Source organism: Falco cherrug, chromosome 7 (genome assembly GCF_023634085.1).
Source record: "Falco cherrug isolate bFalChe1 chromosome 7, bFalChe1.pri, whole genome shotgun sequence".
NCBI lineage: Eukaryota > Metazoa > Chordata > Aves > Falconiformes > Falconidae > Falco > Falco cherrug.
Genome location: NC_073703.1, coordinates 37,367,542 through 37,389,494, shown reverse-complemented (window position 1 = coordinate 37,389,494; position 21,953 = coordinate 37,367,542). Strand labels below are relative to the sequence as shown.

The following is a 21,953-nucleotide window of genomic DNA, read 5'->3' as shown; positions in this document are numbered from 1 at the left end:
TAATTTACAAAATATGCCTTCTGTTGTAGATAAAGTAATGAATGTAGATTTTAAGATAGCAACACACACACACACAAGACATTAGAAAAAGAAAAATCACTTACTTTCTAGGTAGCTTATTGGTCAGCTACTTTTTCTTTTTTCACGCTAAGTCTAATTTTTTTCCAGATATCTCACTCTTTTAACAGCATATCATGAAGAAAAACTGTCATGAAGTGGCACAAGAAGAAAAAAAAAAAGTCAGAAAAACAGCAAATGGTCAGGGAAAAATAGAAGAGCACTCTGAAAAGAAGATCAAATCATAGGACACAGATCCAAGTGCTGAGGCACCAGCTCTGTGCCCAAGATGATTGAGAAAATTGTTTGTGAGGCTGGAAAAGGAAGCAGTGACCTGTGAAAATGAAACCAACTTCATGAAAACATTAGTCATATAAAAAATATGTTGTTTATAGTTATCATAACAACATTTTTATTAAACAAACATGTTTGGTATATAAAGTTGTTGCAAGTAAAACATTTCCAAAGGACTAGGGTAGGTAAGGTAGTGTGGTTAGAAGCTGGCACCAATTTATAATTACATAGGGATCAACTTTTTGCACTTAGAAATGGAAATGTTTTGGACTCACATCAGAGGAGGTCCAAATTTCTAAATGAAAAGTATTATTGCAACAAAATCTAGGAGCATCTTCAGATATAGCAAATACAAACAGAAGTGAAGGCAAACAGACCCTCAACATTTCATTTGCATCCTGCTTATTTGCTGTTGACATGACAAACTACTTTGAAAATATGACAAAAATTAAACTATATACTAACTCTAGTGTACTTTAAACATATTTTTTATAGACCCACCATGTTGCAAGCCACCCTAGAACCAGGCAGAATATCAGAAAGAAATCAGACCATTGGTCATTGTTGATATCCTCTTGGAATGCTGTTTCACATCTGATAAAACTCTTATCTCTCCTTCTTAAGTGAACGGTAAGAATACAACAATAAAAATGCACAGGAGTTCAGATAGCTCTGGCAGCATAGGTGCCAGATTTCCTAGGGAAACAAATCTTAGGCAGTCAAGCTTTGCCTGCATGAGTGGTCACATGCATATTACCCCTTCAATAATTTTTTGGACACAATCACCATTTTCAACCATATCTGATAAAAGCAGACACCTCAAACATAGTTAAATTCCTAACACAGTGCTGCTAAAAGCAGACACCTCAAAAACAATTAAATTCTTAACACAATGTGGGGAAAGAGTTGGATGGGTGAACAGGATCGGCCTTAATAGTGCTCCCAATAAATGAAAGGCTTCAATGTGAACACAACCTACTAGGATTCAGTGTCCATTAGTATTGAACCATAAGGAATTTCCTAGCCACCAGAAAAGCTCCAACTGGAGATTGTGCCTTGTTAAAAAAATAGATAATCCAGTGCCATAGGAAAGGAGACTTCATTTTGAGCTCAGGAAATCAGTTTTTCAAAAAGAACAATGGTAGGAAAGAATTTATGGTTGCAAGTTTGTGTTTACAGGTAACACTTTAATGAAACATTGAAGGACTTGGGCTCAATGCGGATGTGACAGAGCAATATTTTTTAGCCTGTAATATGCAGGAGGTCAGGATGTACAAATAAACAGTCCTCACTCTTTGAGTCTACAGAACATGTTGATTTCCTTTTAAATCCTCCAGCAGGTTAGCTAAACAAAATATCTATTTACAGCAGAGAAAAAGGATTAAATTCTTCAAGGACTGCCATCTGAGTATCAGTGTGAAGTTATGATAGGAGGATCAACCCACTGAAGCCTTCCACATTTATTCTCTCCAGAAACACAAATATTGAGAATAATTGCAGGTTATAAAATAACTCCCTCTTTGAGTACTTTAAGAATTTTCAGCATGGTTTCATTTTCATATCGTACTAGAAATGCCTTGTAATTCAAGTGATAGCTTTCACTAAAAAGTCTTCAAGGCCCTGACCCTGGAGCTTGACCCACACCAGTGCCACTCTGACAGGTCTCAAAGACAAATATGCTTGCAGAAAAAAGGATCCCATCCATGCAAGACTCAAATTTAATCTGTAAGTTTTGCATATGCACCCCTAACACTTAGGTATTCGGCCACCTAATGGAAATTCTTTGGACTGATCCCTAGGAGGAAAAGACATTGTGGTTGAACAAGAAATTCTGGATGTGGTAGTTTCATTAAAAAAAAAAAAAGATAAAGCATATTTGAAAATTAAATGCAGAAATTTTGGCTGCCATTTTATTGTGGGGAACTCAAATGGAAAAAAAGTGTCTTACATGCCTTAGCTGAGTTCTCTCTGACAGCCAACTATGCCTGGCCCATGCAGCCTGTAGACAATGAATGGGCTGAATGGACAACTCCAGAAGGATGGAGATATTCAGCTGCGTGACAGCTTTATCTGGCTTCACTTTATAAAAGTACAATCTGAGTTCTGCTGGATGGATAAATGGATGGATAGATGGATTCACAGATACACAGAGACACACATTTTTCTTTTACAATACACAAGTCTTTACAATCACCTGAAATACTCTCTCAACTCTGCATAGTATAGCTACAGAATCCGGCATTTCTATGAGAATAGCCTTCTATGTTTCAATTATGTATTATCTCAAACTTGAAGACTTCATAGAAGTGTAAAAATATTAAGCCTCTGCATTTAAATGAAACAGTTTAGTCAACAGGCATCTCCCTGCAGCATAGTTAGGCAGATCCTTCAAGCCTCTTTTTCCCCAGTATGCAGGACCATGCCATATCGAGTCAAAAGTTAGAGAATATGCCTGGTGTGTCATTCCAGATATCAGGGAAAGGCCCGGGGTTCCAGACACCAGCTGGAGGTTATACTACTTCAAGGGCAACGAAAGGGCAAGTTGGACATTTGCAACTTTCCATAGAAGCTGCAGAGGCAATGCACTAGTGCTCGTCTTCACAGAGGGAGAGACAGGGACAGACCAAGGCACTGGGTACTCTGTGCACTTGCAGTAGTTTGGGAGACTGGCAGGAGGCAACCTAGGTCTTTCTTTCCTTGAACAGTCACAGAAAAATCAACAGGTGCTAAGAGTGCCCAGACATGCTGAAAATGAAGCCATGGTTGTCTCGACTTGGGCAACCAGACTTAGAAACAAATTTTGAAAACAGAGTCTGCAGGGAAATAAGGGTTAGAGCAAAGCTGTCCTAGCTCCCAGGCCTCACACAGAGGCAGCTCTTTGACTGTAGGACTCCTTTTTCCCTCACTTCCCCTAGCCCTTTGCAGTGAGGTGGGGCCAGAGGGGAGGCATTTTCAGCCTTCAGAGGACCTTTATACTGTATTAAAGTATGGTTTCTTTAATGTTTCCTTTTTCAAAAGTAGTAATATAAACTAACTGAGTGAGCTCTTAGGAGAGCTTTTGGCAAGGGTATGGGACAATCCTGTGCCAAACCTCATCTTTGGCATGAAGAAATAAACAGACTGTGGTTCTGCATAAAGACAAAACTTTTGGAAAGCCTTTAGAATATTTCTCATAATGAATCAGTGGGGGGGTAGTTTTCTTGAAATTCAGAATAGTCTCCAGAATACAAATCCAACCTTTAAATGTTTTGGTCTCTTCAATTATAAACTGAGTTCCTTCATTAAAAAAAAAAATAAAAAATAAAAATAAAAATTGAAACAATTAAATGATGAATGATGGATATGCTCTGATTTTGAACAATCCTCATTAAGTCTATTTCCATACCATTTCATCTGTCTATAGCAATTAAAATATTTTGTCAGATAGGAGTGAAATTACTCTCATCACTCTATATTACAGAAAGGGAAACTGAGATTGAAAATCATGTGCCTTGTCTGCCTAAAGCCACAAAGGATCCACTGCCAGATTAGTTTGCTCTAGACTCTGGCTGTTGAGCCCTGTGCTTCTTGATGATGTTCTTGTTCAAGATATCTAAACAAGAATATTGTCAAAGATATGGGAAAGAAAGACTCAATCTTTGATTTTATTTCTGGGTGCTCCCAGTAGTTGTCCATAGTAAACTGAATGGCAATCCAGATAACACAGATGATTTAGAAGAAAAGCAATTACAAAGTTTTGGAAATATTTCAATAAAAGGCTCCTGACAACGAGATTTCTCATTAACATCACACTTCAGAATAAAACACAAGTCAACTAAAAGCCAAGAAGCCTGAGACCTTTATATCATTTTGGTTTAGTACCTGAAACACAACTGCTGTGTTATAGAGTAGATCAACCTCCCATATTTAGCAAATGAGGTTTATCACACATAGATCTGAAACACACTTAGATGAAGATTAAATATCCAAAAGGCTACTATGCTTTGCCAATACACACAGACTCATGTTGGACTGCCCAATGTATTATGAGTGTTATTAAAAGAAACTAAATACTTTAAGAACATTTTAATAGTGTTCCTTTTTGATTTTGGGTGGAAAGGGAGGTTGTTCTCTTCCTTTTCAGGATTATTTCTTCTAAGTACATTTCTAAATCCTGCTTAGTTTTGTTTAACTCCAGCCTTGTGAACCATTTACGTGTTTCTTTCTCTCTCAAGCCTCTTTAAACACTTTTATATCTCTCCTTCCAACAAGGATTTTGCTTTATTGTTCCTCTTTGTTCTCTCAGAAATCAAGTCTCCTTGCCCACAGTCTGGAGAACTTCTCCCATACACATCCAAGTCCACCGCTGCAGGCAGCGCAAAGGTTTCAGAATTAATAACCTATGAAAAATGAACGAGGCAATTCCCAGCTCACAAAACTTTAAAGTTCTCTGCTTACTCCAGCAGATATCTCTGTAGTGGATTAATTCATTCCAAATCTTCAGCTTTTCTCTGCAATAATGACAATAACAAAAAAAAAATGTTTAAATGTAGATGTCAAAATTCTGATGTCACCACAGGACTGTTCAAGCTGGAGCCAGGACCCTGCCTCAATCTAGACCTTGACACCAGTCTGTCACTTTGAGAAAAAGAACATACCTCAACCACACAGCCCTCCGGTACAGCTACATAGTTCACATTTTTTCAAGCACATCACTGCAAGAAGCAGCGGTTAAGACCAAAGCTTCAAGAATTTCACTAAAGAATGTACCATTATCTGGTTATGTAAAGCCCTTTGGTTAAAGAATACATAAACTTCAAATACCACTGGGGCTTGTGGGTTGAATTTTTGGGGGTTTTGAGTTTAGGAATTTAAGTCACATCTTACTGTGAGAAAAGAGAAAGCAAAAACAACTGAGAAATGGTACTAGTCCATTAAAAACTCAGAGCCATATGCTGTCAGGCCACAATAATAAACAAGAGGTTTGTGTAGGACAGAAAGACAGGCTGTGATCTCCTTTCCACTAATTATCACGAAGCTACTTTGCTGCATTTTTATACTTTCCTACCTTCACACAGTACACTTTGTCCTGGTGTAGCTCCCCCTTATTATCTAGGCCCCCGTTTAATAACTGATCAGTCCAAGTTCTGGTGTACATCCAAGTGCTTCCCGTAACAGAGTTAAGTACTTTGTGTGCAAGAAGGTGAGAGGCTTTTCTTTAAAATTTCCTCCATATTTTCATCACAATTCACTGCAGTGTCTGTAGGTCTGAGGCTACTATACAGAATAGGGCAAGATAGGGTTCTTTAAGTTTAAGATGCATATGGCAACGTTTTAGGCATTCAGAGGCATTACTGAAGTGGTATTTCCTGTAAGTAGCACTATAAAAAAGTAGTTATTTAAAAGGGATTAACAAAACAACGGAGTGGAAGCAGCTGACTTACTGGGAGGTGTAACATGAAGATGGCACGAAGCCAACAGTGAGACAGCTGCGTAGCACATTAAGAAGCGGGATGTTGAGCATCAAGCTGGATTTATACAATAACACCAGAGAAGAGGTTCAGTTGTGGCAACCTTCTCCTGCATGGGTGAGAAAGCCCAAGGCAGTATTTTCAGCTGAGTAAGCACTAGCTGACAGAGAGGAATTCCAAGGCCTGATCCAAATTAATGAAGAGACTTTACTGACCAGGCCCCACATTACATGATGAAGAGCCCAAGCCCTACAGTGAGTTCTGACCCCAGCAGAGTCAAGTAAACTCTACTCCTATCAATAGAAGTGCTGCTGGTGTTCAACAGAAATGCAAATGTGAAAGGGACGTTCCTTTCACAAATGCCTGTCAGGGAAAGCGTCGTGGCCTGTCATGCACATGCACTGAAATACACAGGCAAATACAGACATCCACTGGGTAAATTTCTTTAAGGTAATGTGCATACACATTAGCTCTGAGGGGTACAAACTGCGTTCACTCCACTGACCTCATTCTCAAGCTATATTTAAGTTAGCCCACCATAGCAACTAGGTTTTTTACTTGCTAAATACACAATGTGGATAAATTCTGGCTTTTTCTAAATTGCTGCAGAAGGTAAATTCACAGTTTTCAGGATGAAAAAATGGGTTTTTTATGTAAACATTTTCTTAGCAGGTGATTAAAACCACATTTTAAATATCTTTGTCTTCTATTTAACAACCAAAAAAAAATATAAGCAGATGTTTTTTGGATGAGCTTCATTGTTTATTATTTTCCTAAGATGTCCAAAACATGAAACTCATTTAACCCCTAGAGGAGTGACACAGAAATGACATGATGTGCATCATACATCAAACAATGGTCACTCCTGCTGCTCTTTAGACATCTGGGGCTTAATTTGCAATTATTTGCATTTATAGAGCAAAGCTATACAATAGACAAGGGAACACATCTCCTAAGTTGATGCAGAATTAGTTTTCAAAGGGTGACATGCACCATAAATCCTATTGCGTGATTACCGTAAACATGTAAACAAAAGAATGAGGAACAGCGTTGTCTGCTAATGGATGTTCAGTTATGAATTTCAATTGTTACAACATGTGATTAATTTACATGTTCAAATTAAGTCTTCATTTTTGCATGTTTAATTATGAGGTATTTAAAAGCATGGATGGGTCTGTTTGATCATAAGCAGCATCCAGGAAAAAGCTTGGCACTTGCAATTTGCTTGTCCTGGTTTAAAATGCCCTCATTACATCATGGAATGAAGAAGTTAGAAAAAGGAATGTCTCTGTTCCCAGCTAACAATGTACACAAGTCAAGAGCTCTCCTCTTTCTAACATTTCCCATAAGGATGTGCATCAGCGGTATCTTTTTAACACGCAAATGACAGAGGGAATCTTGGAAAACAACTATGTGTCTTTGGAGAGTCCAGTAGTACAGACACTGTGGATGCCATCATTTAATCCCTTTTTAGAGCTCCTCCACTTCCAAAAACTTCATCAGCCCTACATTTTAGTGGGATTTCCATTCCATGCCTCTGTGCCATGGATGAACAGCTCCAGGGACTACACTACAATTTTCCTAGTAAAACGCAGGGGTCCAACTGCAAAGGAGAGCTTAGGGCTGTGCAAATAACTTTTTTCAGTTCAGCTGCCAAGCCAAACAGTTGAAAAAGAATGTTGGTTCAAACTGAACCGAATTCACAATTTTTCCAGGTTTCCACACCAAAACCACTACCATCCCCACCCAGCCCACTGTACTTGGTTTAACATGAAATGTTCCATAGGTCTCAAGAAGAAACATTTTTTGAAAATGCAAACATTTGGCAAATGCTAACTGAAAAGGCAAGGAAATGCAAGACAAAATTTACCAAAATGTTGCAAAAGGATTGTTCTCTTACTTTTTATATACAATTCACGCTGCTACACTGACCAAGTTCCTTTCCCACTGTGTTGACTATACTGGGATTTGTCCCAGCTTCCAAAGTGAGTACCATTAACGTCAGGTTGGAGAGCCATCCTTACTCCACTGCTCACTGACTCTCAACTGTTACTGAAGTAGTTTGTACAAAGTGGCTTATTGGACAGGTTCCAGACAGAACACACTGCAGTACACCTCATTGCTGCTAATTGCTCATGTCCTGTCCTAAGAGACAGGACAGCAAGATCTAAATCTCCAGAGCAGAGGACAGAATTAAACCACAGCATCCACCGTTGCAGATGAATGACTTCAACCACAAGAGAGGAGGTAGAAGAGAAACCTACCCCTGGTGAGGTCTTCCTCCTTCCCATCACCACCAGCATTTTTCCCAGATTAAATTTTCTGGTAGATAAGGATCAATTTACCCCAGATGATTTGCTCAACGCCATAAGTGACCTTTGAGAACACAAATTTTTCTCTTATTGTCCCAGAAGATGTACACTAACCCTGGAGACAGAACAGTTCTTCAAACACAAATGTCCTGTTGTCTAGGAAAGCAAAAAGTATGGTAAATGTAATACCAAGTTCTTCTAGACACAAATTACTACATGCTATGAATACAGTCAATCACACATATACTTGTGGCAGTATACGTACTTGAAAATGCCTATACACCTGAAGCTTCAAGGCACCGCAGCTCAGAAGATCAGCTGCCTGATTTACAAAAAATTCCTGGAGAAAATCACACCATTCCCATTCATTTCTAGAGTCTATGCCCTTTTCTGCATCTTGACAATATTTGCACAAGGAAACTGCTGGACAAGCCAAAATTTAGTTTCCAGTGTCTGAATTCATGCAGGTTTGTGAATGAATGGCCCTTCTCTTTGGTAAGCATTATACATCAATAGAGATGCCATAATCATAGAATCACAGAATCAGAATCATTTAGGTTGGAAAAGACCTTTGAGATCATCACATTCAACCGTTAACCCAGGACTGCCGAGTCCACCACTAAACCATGTCCCTAAGCAGCACATCTACACATTTTCTGAACACTGACAGTAAGAGCAATGGGAAAACATATAGTAAACATATTTATCAGAAGCAATGTTTTCTAATATGAGATAGAAACAGTATTTAACATCTTCAGGTAATACTAGTCACTCACATTTGCTGAATAACTAACAGCCATATATTTTGGCAACATTTTCTTTGAATGTGACAAATAGCTAGTAGGTGACAGCCTACTTTCAGCATCACAGGTTAGAAGTACAACAAATAGAAATTTTACAAAGTAGAAAAGTTTTCTTCACAAAATACCTTTTAAAAAATGGGGAACTGGATTAGAAAAATAAATTGCATTTTTACTCAAGTAGTGGAGGTGAGAAAGAAAAACATGGAAAAAAGTGAAAGTAGTGTTATTTTTTGTTTAAAATTACTAATACATGGAAACATTGCTTTTCAAACTGCATGGGATTAAAATTATTTTTAAAATGTTACTGAAGACACATTTATTTCATTTGTTCTCTTTTTTTGTGCAGCCTTAACTGATAAACTCCTGCAATTATCATTATAGTTGAAGCCTGCATCTATTGCCCTGGGGCAAGTAGCTATTTGCAGAAGTTTATTAGGTTTATTACTAAACAGTAACTAAATGAAAAAAACCCAGGGCTTTGAAAGACCTGGCATGCACATAACATTTATGACTGAGTAAATTCCACTAATACTTCTATAAGCAATTGTTGTTGTTTTCTGCCATGTTTTTGTGACTTCTAATGTGCTTTTCACTTCACTTTAGGCATTCGAGATTTGCTGGTTAGCTTCTTGGCTGAGGGCGAATTTTAATTTCCAAACTTTGCACGTGCAGCTGGTATTCTCACCACTGCTTTACCTACCACAGGAACCCAGCTACGGCTAAGGGAATAGTTCACAGCACCCAATACAAGACCAGGAGTGAGCAGAACTTCAGCCATTGCCCAGGAGTCACAAACAGCTTCACTCATTGAGCTACATTCAGAATATACCGGATGAAGACAGACAAGCTACTAGGGTAACCAGCAACAACAATTATGCTAGTTACACTACCACACTGATGCAGCCGTAGTATTTCTTGTTTCGTGCTACGTTCGATGTGCAGTGCCATCTGAAGAGATTGCCTCTCACTGAACTGCGACACACTGACCTCCCCCCAAACACCCGAGAAGATCATGAGAATGCCTTAACACACAGCTGGATCACTCTCAGGCAGAGTAATATATTCAGCAAGGATTGCAAGATCCTTAGCTTGCACAGCATTATCGTGGGAGGGCTTTAGTCGGAGCTTTTAAATATTAGCTAAGGAAAAGGGTTGTTTACATAATTTCAGCACAACTCTTCATTCATTCCATTTGGATTTTTAACAGTTTCATTGCTCTTGTTCAATTAGGGGATCATCAGAAATTTGCAGTATTTTAGACATTTGCAAACATTTCACATACTTTTGTGTCAGAACTGTGGTGGGTCACCTGACGTGCAGCTGTGCTAACATATTTAGGGTTTGGATACAAGCTCTTGCACTCTGGAGTATTATTTTTCTACTTGTTTACATTTGAGAATTACTGGATTTTGTTGGGGTTTTTAACCACAAGGTCAAAATTTATGGGAAAAAATTAAGCAATAAATAGGTACAGTGTCTTACCTTCATTTTTCATGGCCTGCCTGCCAGCAGAAGGATTAGAGAGATAAAGCTGGTTTTCTTCTGTGAAACTGCAACTAGCCCAGTCACAAGCTCACAAACACTCCTTTCCGTGTCAACCATACTTCTGACCACACAAGTGTGGTTTACAGATTATGAGAGTTACAAAAACACATGGCAAAGAGCTCTCGGCAGCTTCTCTTATGTATCAGCAGGAAGAGCTTCCAAGGGACCTCTCCATCTCTGCAGTGCTGAAAAACTTCCAGGGAAAATCTTCCAGGATACTGACGGTCTTGTTAACTCAGGGAAAACTGCACTCTCAGCCAGCCATTTCATTATGGGAAAGTACCAGTTCACAGAAAAATTATTCATAAACACAAAGCTTTACCTGTGAAACACAGAGCTTTACCTGCATAACTTCTGACAGCAAAAACCAGTCTGTACCAGCAGATCACAGACACATTTCATCACTTAAACACACAGACAGATGAATAGACCCCATAATATTTTCTAAAGGTGCATGACAGCAGCCATAAATACACTAAATATAAAGTACCTTATTTGAGGCTATTTCATTCTTCCTTAACTCTGAAGCTTTTTAAGAATGCCAACAGCCTCAATGGTGTGATCCGAGGCATGCCTGATACTGATACTGGATGCTGGTAACATGATTTTTTTTATAGCTAAATTCCCAATTAGGCATATAAAAAAAAGTTATTACACTGTCTTTGAGGGAAATATCTGAAATTATACATGACAACACTTCAAAAATGGAAAAATTACAATGGAATTTGTTCATAAGGATTGTTTAAAGTAATCTTAATAAAAACAAGATGAATCAGGCTGTTGGCTGCAGATGGTTTAACGGACAGTTCTTCAAAACTAGCACTGGAAAGTTCAAAGAAACAATGGCATTTCCTATGGTTGGAGAACTAGGAAGAGTATGTTACCTGCAAGCTCACAGCAAGAGTGCTTCACCACAGACTCAGTGAAGGAGTATATTCCACCTGTCCTTTAGCTGCTGCTGCTACAGGTGTCTCACAGGTGTTAGTTTATACCTGCCCATCCCAACCTCAGGCACATTTCAGCATATGAAAAATCGCGTTCAAATGCCATCCTCAATCCAATTTCAGAGATATAAAAATAAGATTTTGGAATGCCAAAACCATTCGGATCACTACCCAAAGCCTTTTCTGAGCTTAAGGGGAGTGACACAAGTCATTGTTCTTAAGATTGTCTTAACTGACAATAAGAAAACACTTCTATTATAGAATAAGTGACTCGCATTGTTAAATCTGTTGCTGAACACTCAGAAGTAAATTAGAGGTCAACACAGTATTAGGATGAAATTCTGACTTCACCTACTCACAGATATTTCAGCCACCTTGTTTCCACTTGAGAAACCACGGCAAGGTAATTATTGAATGCTCACTGACTTACTTTAAGAAAAGAAAAAAGCACCAAAATTTTAAAAATGCAATCATTTGTTAAAGACTATCAAGTACAGGAGAAGCTGTGAGATAACAGAATCATAGAATCGTTTAGGTTGGAAAAGGCCTTTAAGATCATTAAGTCCAACTGTTAATCTAGCACTGATAAGTCCACCACTAAACTATCTCCCTAAGCACTGGTCTGCTTGAGCAACTCGGTGATGTCTTTCTTTTGGCCTTAAGGTATTGATCGGGCATAAAATCCCCATTGCCAGAGAGAGCCATAGTTCTGCAAGAGCTGATAAAAACTTGGACATTCTGTTCTGTGGGGAGGAAATTCCCACATTTCGAAATAAGTCTTCATTCTAAGCAGGAGTCAAAACACAGCATCTCAAAGTTTCCTGCAAGAAGGAAATTTCAACAGATTCAGTTTTGGAAAAATAAGTTCATTTCATTGTTTAGTTGGTTGTTTCTTTCCCAAATGAAAATGGACAACAAACTGCTCCAGGGGAATCCTGAGATTGCCCCAAGACCTAGAAGTGCTTAAGGAACACCTCTTGGGAGTAGGCTGTACCAAGGGCAGATTTCGACATCCTCAGAAGTAGAACCGTTTCTGCTAGAAACCCATCTGAGTTCACACAGAGTCATCTCTTATGCACTACACATTACCAATATTGGTTGGGTTTTGCTGATGTGTATGAAAAAGAATCTGCATTTGGGCTCTATTTTTTTGCCCAATAAACAGCCTTGCTTGTGAGATTGTTTCCCATCTCCTAGACAGGACTGTGCCTGCACAAAGAACTGGATATTAAGCAGATATGATCAATAGAAATGCTTTTCTTCTGAGCCAATGCAGAGGTCAGTCTAGTCATCCCTTCAGCCTCAGTGATAACAGAGGCTGAAAAATCACATTCAAATGCCATCCTCAATCCAATTTCAGAGAATATAAAAATAAGATTTTGGAATGCCAAAACCTTTCAGATCACTACCTGAAGCCTTTTGAAAAAAAACAACAACCCAGCACTCTATGTTCACATGAACCTAGACTGAACTGGTTCCCTGACAAATACAAAGTCTCCACCAGGATCAAAGCTGTGCCATCAGATACCATCTTGGCACAGAAAGTGTTCATGAGCTCATGTACTTTTTTTCTACCTACTCTGTCTCCTTCTACTCTTGGTCAAAGCTCTATTGACATGACAATGTTTTTTGTAAGAAAAGATGCTTATCCAATCCAAGCTATAATACCTTAAGACCATTTAATACAACAACATTAAAAAAAAAAATTAAGACCATTTAATAAAACAACGTGTAGTGTTAAACACACTCCACTTCTCACCTCAACCCAAGAGGATGGCAAGCAAGGCAACAAAAAACCTAAATCCCTTCAATGTGTATTTTCTGATCCTCTACCTAGTAGCATATCCTTATCATTACTACAACCACCACAAATCAGGTTGTGATGGTCCTGTACTGACAGAATTCCCACTACAGACTCAGTTATCCAGTTACACTGAGTTTTCTTCTGCTTCATTGACCGATAAAGGTCCAGATGCCTCTTCTGATTCTGGACAGACAAGAAAACACCACCTTCCCCTAATACAAGGATCATCATTAACAACTGGGAAAGAGCCAGGAGCTGCCACAGGAACTGAAGCAGGAGAAAGAAACCAAAACATACAGGAAGCAAGGACCAGAGAAGCGTAAGCAGGAAGTGCATGATGAACTTGGATTAATTGTAGCATTATCCAGGACGACCACCTTCCATTCAGAAAGAGCAAAACACTTGTCACAGTAACAACTGATGGAAGACACATTAAGTATTTGCTTCCCTAGTAGTTCTATCCTGAATTTGCCATTGAGCATGGACAGGGAAACAATGGACAACAGGACCACAGATGGGAAGCAATGGTGGAAAGAGCTGCAAACAGAAGGGATGTGTCCAAAAGGAAGCTTTTCTGTTCAGAAACAGGTCATTCTCAGGAAGTATTTGAAAACCTTGCAGCACACTGAAATTATTTAAGCCATTTCATAAATGTCTAATGGTCTGTACAAAACAGTGGACTTCCTGGGGCTGTAACAGGTCACATAATATCAGTCCCATCCACTTTGAATGAGGCAAGTTACAGAAAAAAGCATTGGATGATGCAAATGCCAGAAACGCTCCCTCTGGATGCCAAGTGCCAAAACAAGTGACGGAGTAAACATCCAAACTCATCCTTTTCTATCCTATATTAAATCTATATTCAACATTCTTTTCTATACTACCCACTAGCCAACTGGAAGTCAACTCAGTATCAATATAGGTGAAAAGGTTTGGAACAACCATCTATCTAAAGACTACAGCCATGGCTTGCATCGTCAGTGTACAATTTGCTTTGCTTTCAGGAATACAGCCTACTGGAATCAATCACCAGAAACAAATCAGTCTGGGTTTTGCAAGTCTTTATCTTGACTACAGGTTAAAAGTGTTTACAGTGTAGCCAAGTCTGCCAATCAATATTTTCCTCTGTGATTCACCTTCACAGAATGGCATAATTCTCACCTAGATTCACCACCTCCTGGAAAGCAAGGATTCCTTTTCCACCTGGAAGGCGCAGCTATTAGTGTAGCATCCGCGATGGGGGAATAAAGGCAAGCCAGAAACCATAAAGCACTATCTCATATTAACAGTCTACACTGGTTCAAAGGCCAAGTACTATGTATTTTCATTGCATTAAATGAATCAAAAATTCACAAGTCACAACAGCTGTGGAGGAAATCGGCCAGCACAGCGGTAAATACACAACTGGTATTGCATACTGCCTCAACGTTATCAGCTATACTGCAGCTCCCTGCCTTCCTACCTATAGGCTGTGCCTCTAGGAGGCACCATCGAACTGCAGTCCAGGGCACCTAAGGCATGTAGAAAAGCAGCCACAGCCATAAATCCTCTTTTCACATGTTGTTGCTCATCTGCTCTCTATGAGGAGATGATTTATTTCTGTGGTAGGGAGCTACTCAAAGGAAAGCCTCAAAACATCCTAACAAGGCTAAGTGCGACATATGTGTTATGTCAGCCACTACCCATTAGAAGACCTATTTCCTAGAACTGACATAGATGCAACTATTTTCTGTAAAACAGTCAAAGTGTTGATACCTTCTCTGATATTATGGATATCACTGTAAACGAGGAAATGCAACTTCCACAGATCTTTTTGTTTAGTCTAATTTTTCAGAACATTCGTCCTGAAACATGTCATGTCATGAGACATTGTTGTGAATGTGATACACAAATTATGTGATATACATCCTCCATCTCAGTACTCTGTGCCAAGCTTTTCTTCACAGTCTCGATTCTTCATGACATTCAGCCAATACAGCCATAAAAAGGATCCCCATGGATAGTAATTCTCTCTCCACAGTGAATTAGCAGTGCTTATTCTCTGCAAACAGGCACTCTGGTCAGGGGCAGAATGAGACCTCTTCCCCTCAGATAGTATGGGTGGTAAAGCTCCATCTTTGTTCAGTTGGAGTGATCTGGTGCAGAAGTGGTGAGTCAAGCTCACTGTGCTTGCCCATGGAGTATTTCATTGTGTTCTTTTTGTTTGTGGTTCATGCACATAATCTAAAAGGTCATTCTACACTGAAAGCAGTTGTTTTGCCTGTTCTAATGGAAAAACAATTCCCCATCTCACAACCCATAACAATAAAAATAAGAACAACAAAACCCCACCCACATGGAAGAATCAGCCAGCAAGAACATCCCATTGCACAACATCTTCCCGTTTCATAGATGCCAACCCTTCCCAATTCTCCCTAGATATCTGTTCAAGAAGCTGGGCTATAAAGCATGCCCTGAAGGTGAATAGCTCCGAGAGTTCTTGGTCCTTTGCTTGATCCAAGCAATTACTGTGACTCATCGTTCTTATTTCATGAGTGATTTCAGTTTAAGGTCAATATGGCAATGAGATTGTCATGCTTGGACAGCAAATGATTCATAGAAAACAAGTTAACAGGTGTCCACATACTAATCCCAGTTACCACTGGACTTACATGTTTACTGCATGTTATGGTGCAGACAAAATTGAACTGTGAGTTAATAAATTTGTCTTTAAAATTCCTTTTCAGTGTTGTTCTGTTGGAACTCTACTTTTATTGCAACTGGTGGCATCAATAAAACGTCATGGTTTTTTTCTTTTTTTTTTGTAAAAAGGTCAAATACACATACAACATACGATTTAACAGAAAAATAGAAATCTCTCAATTGAAAAACACAGCTGTTTCTTGGTAGCTTTTAACAGACATTTGGTTTTGACAGTTTTCTTGTGATTTTCCTTCTGCTTTGCTTTGGTTTTTAATCAAAAGTTAGTCCACAATTTTTCAAAAGAGAAAAGACATCATTATCTGAAGATGAGATGGGAAGTAAAACAGTCCAGTTTTTTATCAGCTTAGGAGCAAAATTTCAATATGTTTTCACTTCTTCCCCCAAAATCTTCCATTTATGACACTAACAGAGCTGACATACAGCACTAGCAGTAAAGCTTAAATCTCTTTGGTGAAACACTTTGGGTCTTTGTCAAAACACTCAAAGTCAGCACTACCTCCCTGTGAGGGAGCTCACAGGAGAGAGAGGCCAGGGTGAAGTCCAAACACAGCATGGAGATTACTCTGTACCAGAGGTCTGAATTACTGCTTGTTCACACAGAATTCTGCAGCCCCTTCATGGCATGTCTCTCTCCTTTTCCTCCATGAGGGAATGCTTTGCCATGACACAAATCAAGCTCCTGAACTCTTCAGTGCAAATCAAAAATTAAGACAGTTTAAGACATATAATTTGGGTTATGATTTGCAATATTCATTAAGAGAACAGCCAATTCTGGCAAAGAAAAAAATGCCCTAAGCTACAATAATGAATACAAGGTTTGTTACAGCAACAAGACTGATGGTCTCATCCATAATGATCTAACAGTGGCTGCCTTTATATGGTACCTTGTTTTGATTTTCGTATCAATAATTCTATTATGTGCCTCAAAACATCTGGATGGATGGCTGACTTGATGCATGTTAAAATTATCCTGTCTGTGGGTATGCATTGGAATAGAAGCTGTTGCAACATCACATAACAGATGTCAGGAGCAGTAATGATTCTTCAAAATTTTGTGCTACTCCAGGGCCACGGAGCACTCACTGTGGTCCCTTCTGCCCTTGGAAGTTACAACTTGCATACGTGAACTGAGCCTCCCAATGCCAAATGAATGCACTAACACAAAACCTTGTCTTTGTGCTTTACTCCAACTGCTTCCCAAAGGCAGAGTCAACACCTGAGTGAGTGCTTCCTGCATGGTGTCACCTTGTCACCTAATACAAAGCAGAGAAAGAATTTCTGCTGCACGTTATCCTGGCAATTCCTAGCTAGTATGGCCATGCTGGGTTTTAACTTTCAAATAAATTGAACTTTTCTTTTGGCTGTAAGGGTATGCATGGCTGCCCGTTCACAGGAATGTAGCATTTACTACTTCATGCAGGGCCTCAAGCACATATCAGCCAGATGATCCACTACCGTAGATCTGGGTAGCTTTTTCACCTCTTGGTACTAAATGTATTCAAACAGCTTGGGCAACTACTGGATATCTCTCCAATTTGATCTGAAATTATGACAAACTTTCTTCATATGCAGAGCTACAGAACCTCTCTGTGAGTTAATATACAAGGTAACTTTAAAGCAATCATTATGAAGAGAGTCTGTCCTTCCTTCTCCCTTTCCCTTACTTCCTAGACTCCAACCTATACTCTCAGAAGAGCTTATTTTGTTCGGTGTTTCAGTATTTAACATGTGTTTTATTTGCTAGTTCTAGGACCAAAGCACAGGTTTATGTAGCACCAACTTTTAGGTATTTCCTGACCTAAGGACAAAACGTAAATTTTCAAAACAGGGGCCACAACTAAATTGTTATTTGCTCAACTCTTGCAAGAACTGTTTCTTCTTAAAATTGTCAGATTTGCCAGAACAACAATTCTAATTCTCTTCACATTTCACAAGTGAACAAGGAAGAAGGATAATGATCTCTACCTACTTTACAAGACGTCTTTTAAGATATTTTCGAAAGTGTCTTCTATATTTACAGCTGAAGTACTCTGAATATGCAGCCACATGCTCTATGTTCTGGTGTCTCCATTAAGACAAATACAGGTAATTGCACAGCACAGCATACTGTACACAGTCCTTTGTGTTTGCCCCAGGTTGTTATCAAGAAGACTTGTGGATGTTTGGCATTCTGCAGCATCTGAGTTACCTTGCACAAGTCACTACCTCAGAGCAGGTAATGGCTGATATTCCAACAGGGCTCTGCATGGATGGGCTGCTTCACAGGGCAGGGGCAGCACGCTCCAGGCTCACGGAGGCAGCTTAGAGTGGGTTGAGCAAAGGCTGGGTTTAAATTGAAGCCATGAAGACCTGCAGCACTGAGCTGATATATTGGGAGAAGAGATTGCTTGACTGGAATTTACCTCATTTATCTCTACAGCAAGAGCAGAAGCCAAGGAGGAAAGTACAAGTCTCAGGATCAGCATAAGATCCCTATTCTGGCGCCAATGGCACCAAGTACTTGGGCACAATGAAAAGAGACATATTAGCTCTAAAGGGAAGCATTTTAATTCTTGCAGGACTCCTCTGGATACATCACCAGCTGGTGGATCAACAATCAGGTATCTTTTAATATAAATTCATTGCTAGTTCCAAACTTAACTCTTTTGCCTAAGTTCTGATTTCCAGAGTAATTTTACAACATGAGCCTTGAAGGGTTGGTATATTCTTAAAGGACAGTTTGTAGGTCACAGATTAAGAAATTATTTTATAGCTATCTCAGTCAAGATTCTTTCCACTTTTTTTTGGTTTTAAGACACACAGCTTTTTGCAAATTCAAAGGCTTCTGCCATAGTTTTTCTGATCCAAACCTCTACTACTCCTCCAGTATATTTTCCACTGCCCTATCCTCCACTTCCCCCTGTACCCCAAGGCCAAATTATACAAATTAATGTCTTGGGTTTTATGAAATGGACACTGTTGAGAAATGTCAACCCAAAGTCACATTAAGTTTTTCTTGCTTCAAGTTCCCTTGGAAACTTGAAACACAGACTAAGTTTTTCAAAAGCTTCACCAAGATACAAAAGATATTCCAAATAAACTCTTATGTTTAATAAGGCAAAACCAAAAAAAAATATGATTTTGTACAGAGGATTGTGGAAGTCATGACTTTAAAATGATCATTTAATTTTTTTCATTATCTTTAATTCTGGAAGGGTCTGGTTGACCATGTAGAGGCAATAAAACTTGTAATTTAAACTCCTTAATATGTGAAAATTTTCATTTGCCATGGATGAAGTCTTGGGAGCCTAATTCACTAGACCTTTCATGTTCAAAAAGAAAGGTCCTGAGCCCACAAAGATTAAATGCAAAGAAAAGCCTAAGCCAGCACCCTCCTGTGAAACTACAGAAGACCAAAGGACCTATCCCCTTGTCAATATTTGCAGGGCTATGTGTACCCACCTGACTTTGTTGTGCAAATCACCGATATAAATTCACAAACCCTAGACACATGCATTAAAATAAGAGTTTACACACACCCCTATATATACATCAAGGGGGGGGGGGGGAGGGGGGGGAGTGGCGGGGGGGCGGGGAGAAATCAGGCTAAATGAGCTACCAGGGATTTGGGTGTGCAGTTAGAAAGCAACTTAATGTCATAGACAAGTTATAACTGACCCTTGGCTTGTTCAGAGGCACAATGCTACTGAATCAAGTACTTGGGCTGCCTACTGTATCTCTTTTATTACCATGTTTTTAAATGTGGTTTTCTTTAAAAGGTAATCTAACTTCCTGGAAGGACTTTCCATTCCAGCCCTTATTCAGTGAGTAGCCCAACCAAAATCAGCTTGATCTATGTTTGCAAAACTTTGAGCAAGACTTAATTTCAGTATTGAAATTAAGAAATAGCTACACAGAGAACCTGATTCTGCTCACCTCCTGCATGCAAACAGCTTAGGAACAATGAAACCACTAATACAGCAAAGGCAAGTTCTCACCTGAGCAGCATTAGTAGGAAATCACAGGAAAAAAAAGTTTAGAAAATCTATTCCTAATGCCCAAGTTATAAGACTATTGTATAATGATACAGTCTAATTCAACTGCAGATTACTGGTTGTAATCAGCAGTCTGTTACATAAGTCAGGAAAGAATGCCAAAAAGTTATCTCTGATCTTAAATATAGCTGAATTTTGTTGGAGTATTACGGGCAGTTGTTTTTCTCTTAATCTGTTAGCAATAGGAAATACATTTCAGTCTACCTGTATCTCTCTTGAGAGATTTGTGTCAATTCCTACCTGCCTACTTCATCAAAACTGCTTCTTTCTTCCACTCTTCAGACCACAGAGGTAAATAGCACAGAGTAGTAGCTGGCTACCGGCATGATACCTTCCAGGATTCAGGACTGCCACAAGACTACAGTGGCAGACTTGATATTGAAGTAAATTTTAACAGTTAAGTTGCATGTATCATTCTTGATGATCTTTATTACTTTAACATTGCATTCTGGAGTTAATCAGTTAATATTCTGTTTGCTCACTGTCAGCTAAGGATGGTTGATTAACAGCACTGCTGTTATGGTAAAGAGAAAAAAAATTACCATTCTTCCAGGATGAAAGTCATGAGGTTTTGGGTTGGGGAATTTCATGTTGGGTTTTTTTTTAATTTTTTGAGACAAAAAAATGTTGACCTATCATATTAACACAGTAAGTCAATAATAAGTAATAACAATTCTTTTCCTCATTAGTTCTTCACTGTGATGTTTTCCGAGATGCTCCACTTCACTGGATTAGGGCAATTTTGTTGTTTTTCCAATTCCAAAGCAGAACAATAATGACAGTAGCATCCAGAAAAGTTTCTTATAATTGCCTAAATTGTATAACACCTTACCAGGATGTCAGGAAAACACCCAAAGAATTTCACATTATAAAACTGGGCATATCATCTGATATAGCAATTTTGAGCACATTTTCAGACTAGCCGAGTTTACAAGCTTTCCCAACTCTAGTTTAGCCAAAAGGCTTTCATGGACCATCTGGTTCTAATGATACAAAACTACAGTATTTGTGTCCTTTTCACTACGCTACATTAAATTACAGCTTAAAACATCAGTAAAGCAAAATCCATTCTTATTATATTATGTTTTTTAAATTATTTGTTAAGTATTTGGCTATGTAGATGTGTTTATTTTCGTAAAACTGTACAGCTTATACTATACGATACAGTCAGCAGAATCCTTAGTTCAATTACTCTTGTATGCTTCTGGTCCACAGCCCACTGAGGCAAAGGGAAGTGTTTCCATTGACATCAATGGGCTCTAAATGAGGCTCCTACTGTGAGTGACACCACATCCTTACTCATCCTAAAACATGTATGAGGTTTCAATACTTCTCCCAAGAGAAAAGGTTCAAATTATGCTTACAGTAGCTCTTCCTAAATTAAAAAATAAAAGGGCCCAAGTGTGCATTCCATGCACGCTTGGTAACCCAACTGAAATTCAGTGAAATCAAAATATTAAGGATGTGATAAGATGTTTTATAGTGGAAAAGCATAGTCTTTGTACACTATATAGTTAGCTATAAATATGCTCTTTGGGTGCAACTTTCACAAGTGCTTGCAAGACTTTACTTTCCAGCAGTTGTTGAAAAGAAATGGCATTTTGAAAAACCCATCCCAAATGTAGCTTATCACTTCTGAACTCAGCCATAAGAGGTTACAGTTCTCTGCATTTCACCAGAAGTCTTAGAAGCTTGCTCTGCAGGTGGAAACACAGACCAAGATTTCAGAAGATGTGTAGGAGAAAAGTTCATTTTTAATAATAAAAGTGCCTAGCTTCTGTAGGTCCAAAGACACCAAACCAATCCAGAGGTCTGAGCAACCATGAAGGTCAACCAGCCACTGCCTCATGAAGCTGACACCTTCCATGCATCAGCTAAGGTCAACCAACAGCAAATATGGTTTCTTACTTATGAAACCTACTGTAGCAAGTGACCATGTGTTTTTCTTTAGTTCCTATCACTATAACCCTGATTGCAAAGTTTTATCCCCCTTGTAGCAAACCCAGT

At 38.9% G+C, this 21,953-nt stretch overlaps 1 long non-coding RNA gene across 4 annotated transcripts in view; it reads right to left on the bottom strand.

Moving 5' to 3' along the window:
• LOC114015758 (uncharacterized) overlaps positions 1 to 21,953 on the bottom strand; it is a 166,538-nt gene that overhangs the window by 66,541 nt on the left and 78,044 nt on the right. The window lies entirely within an intron of this gene.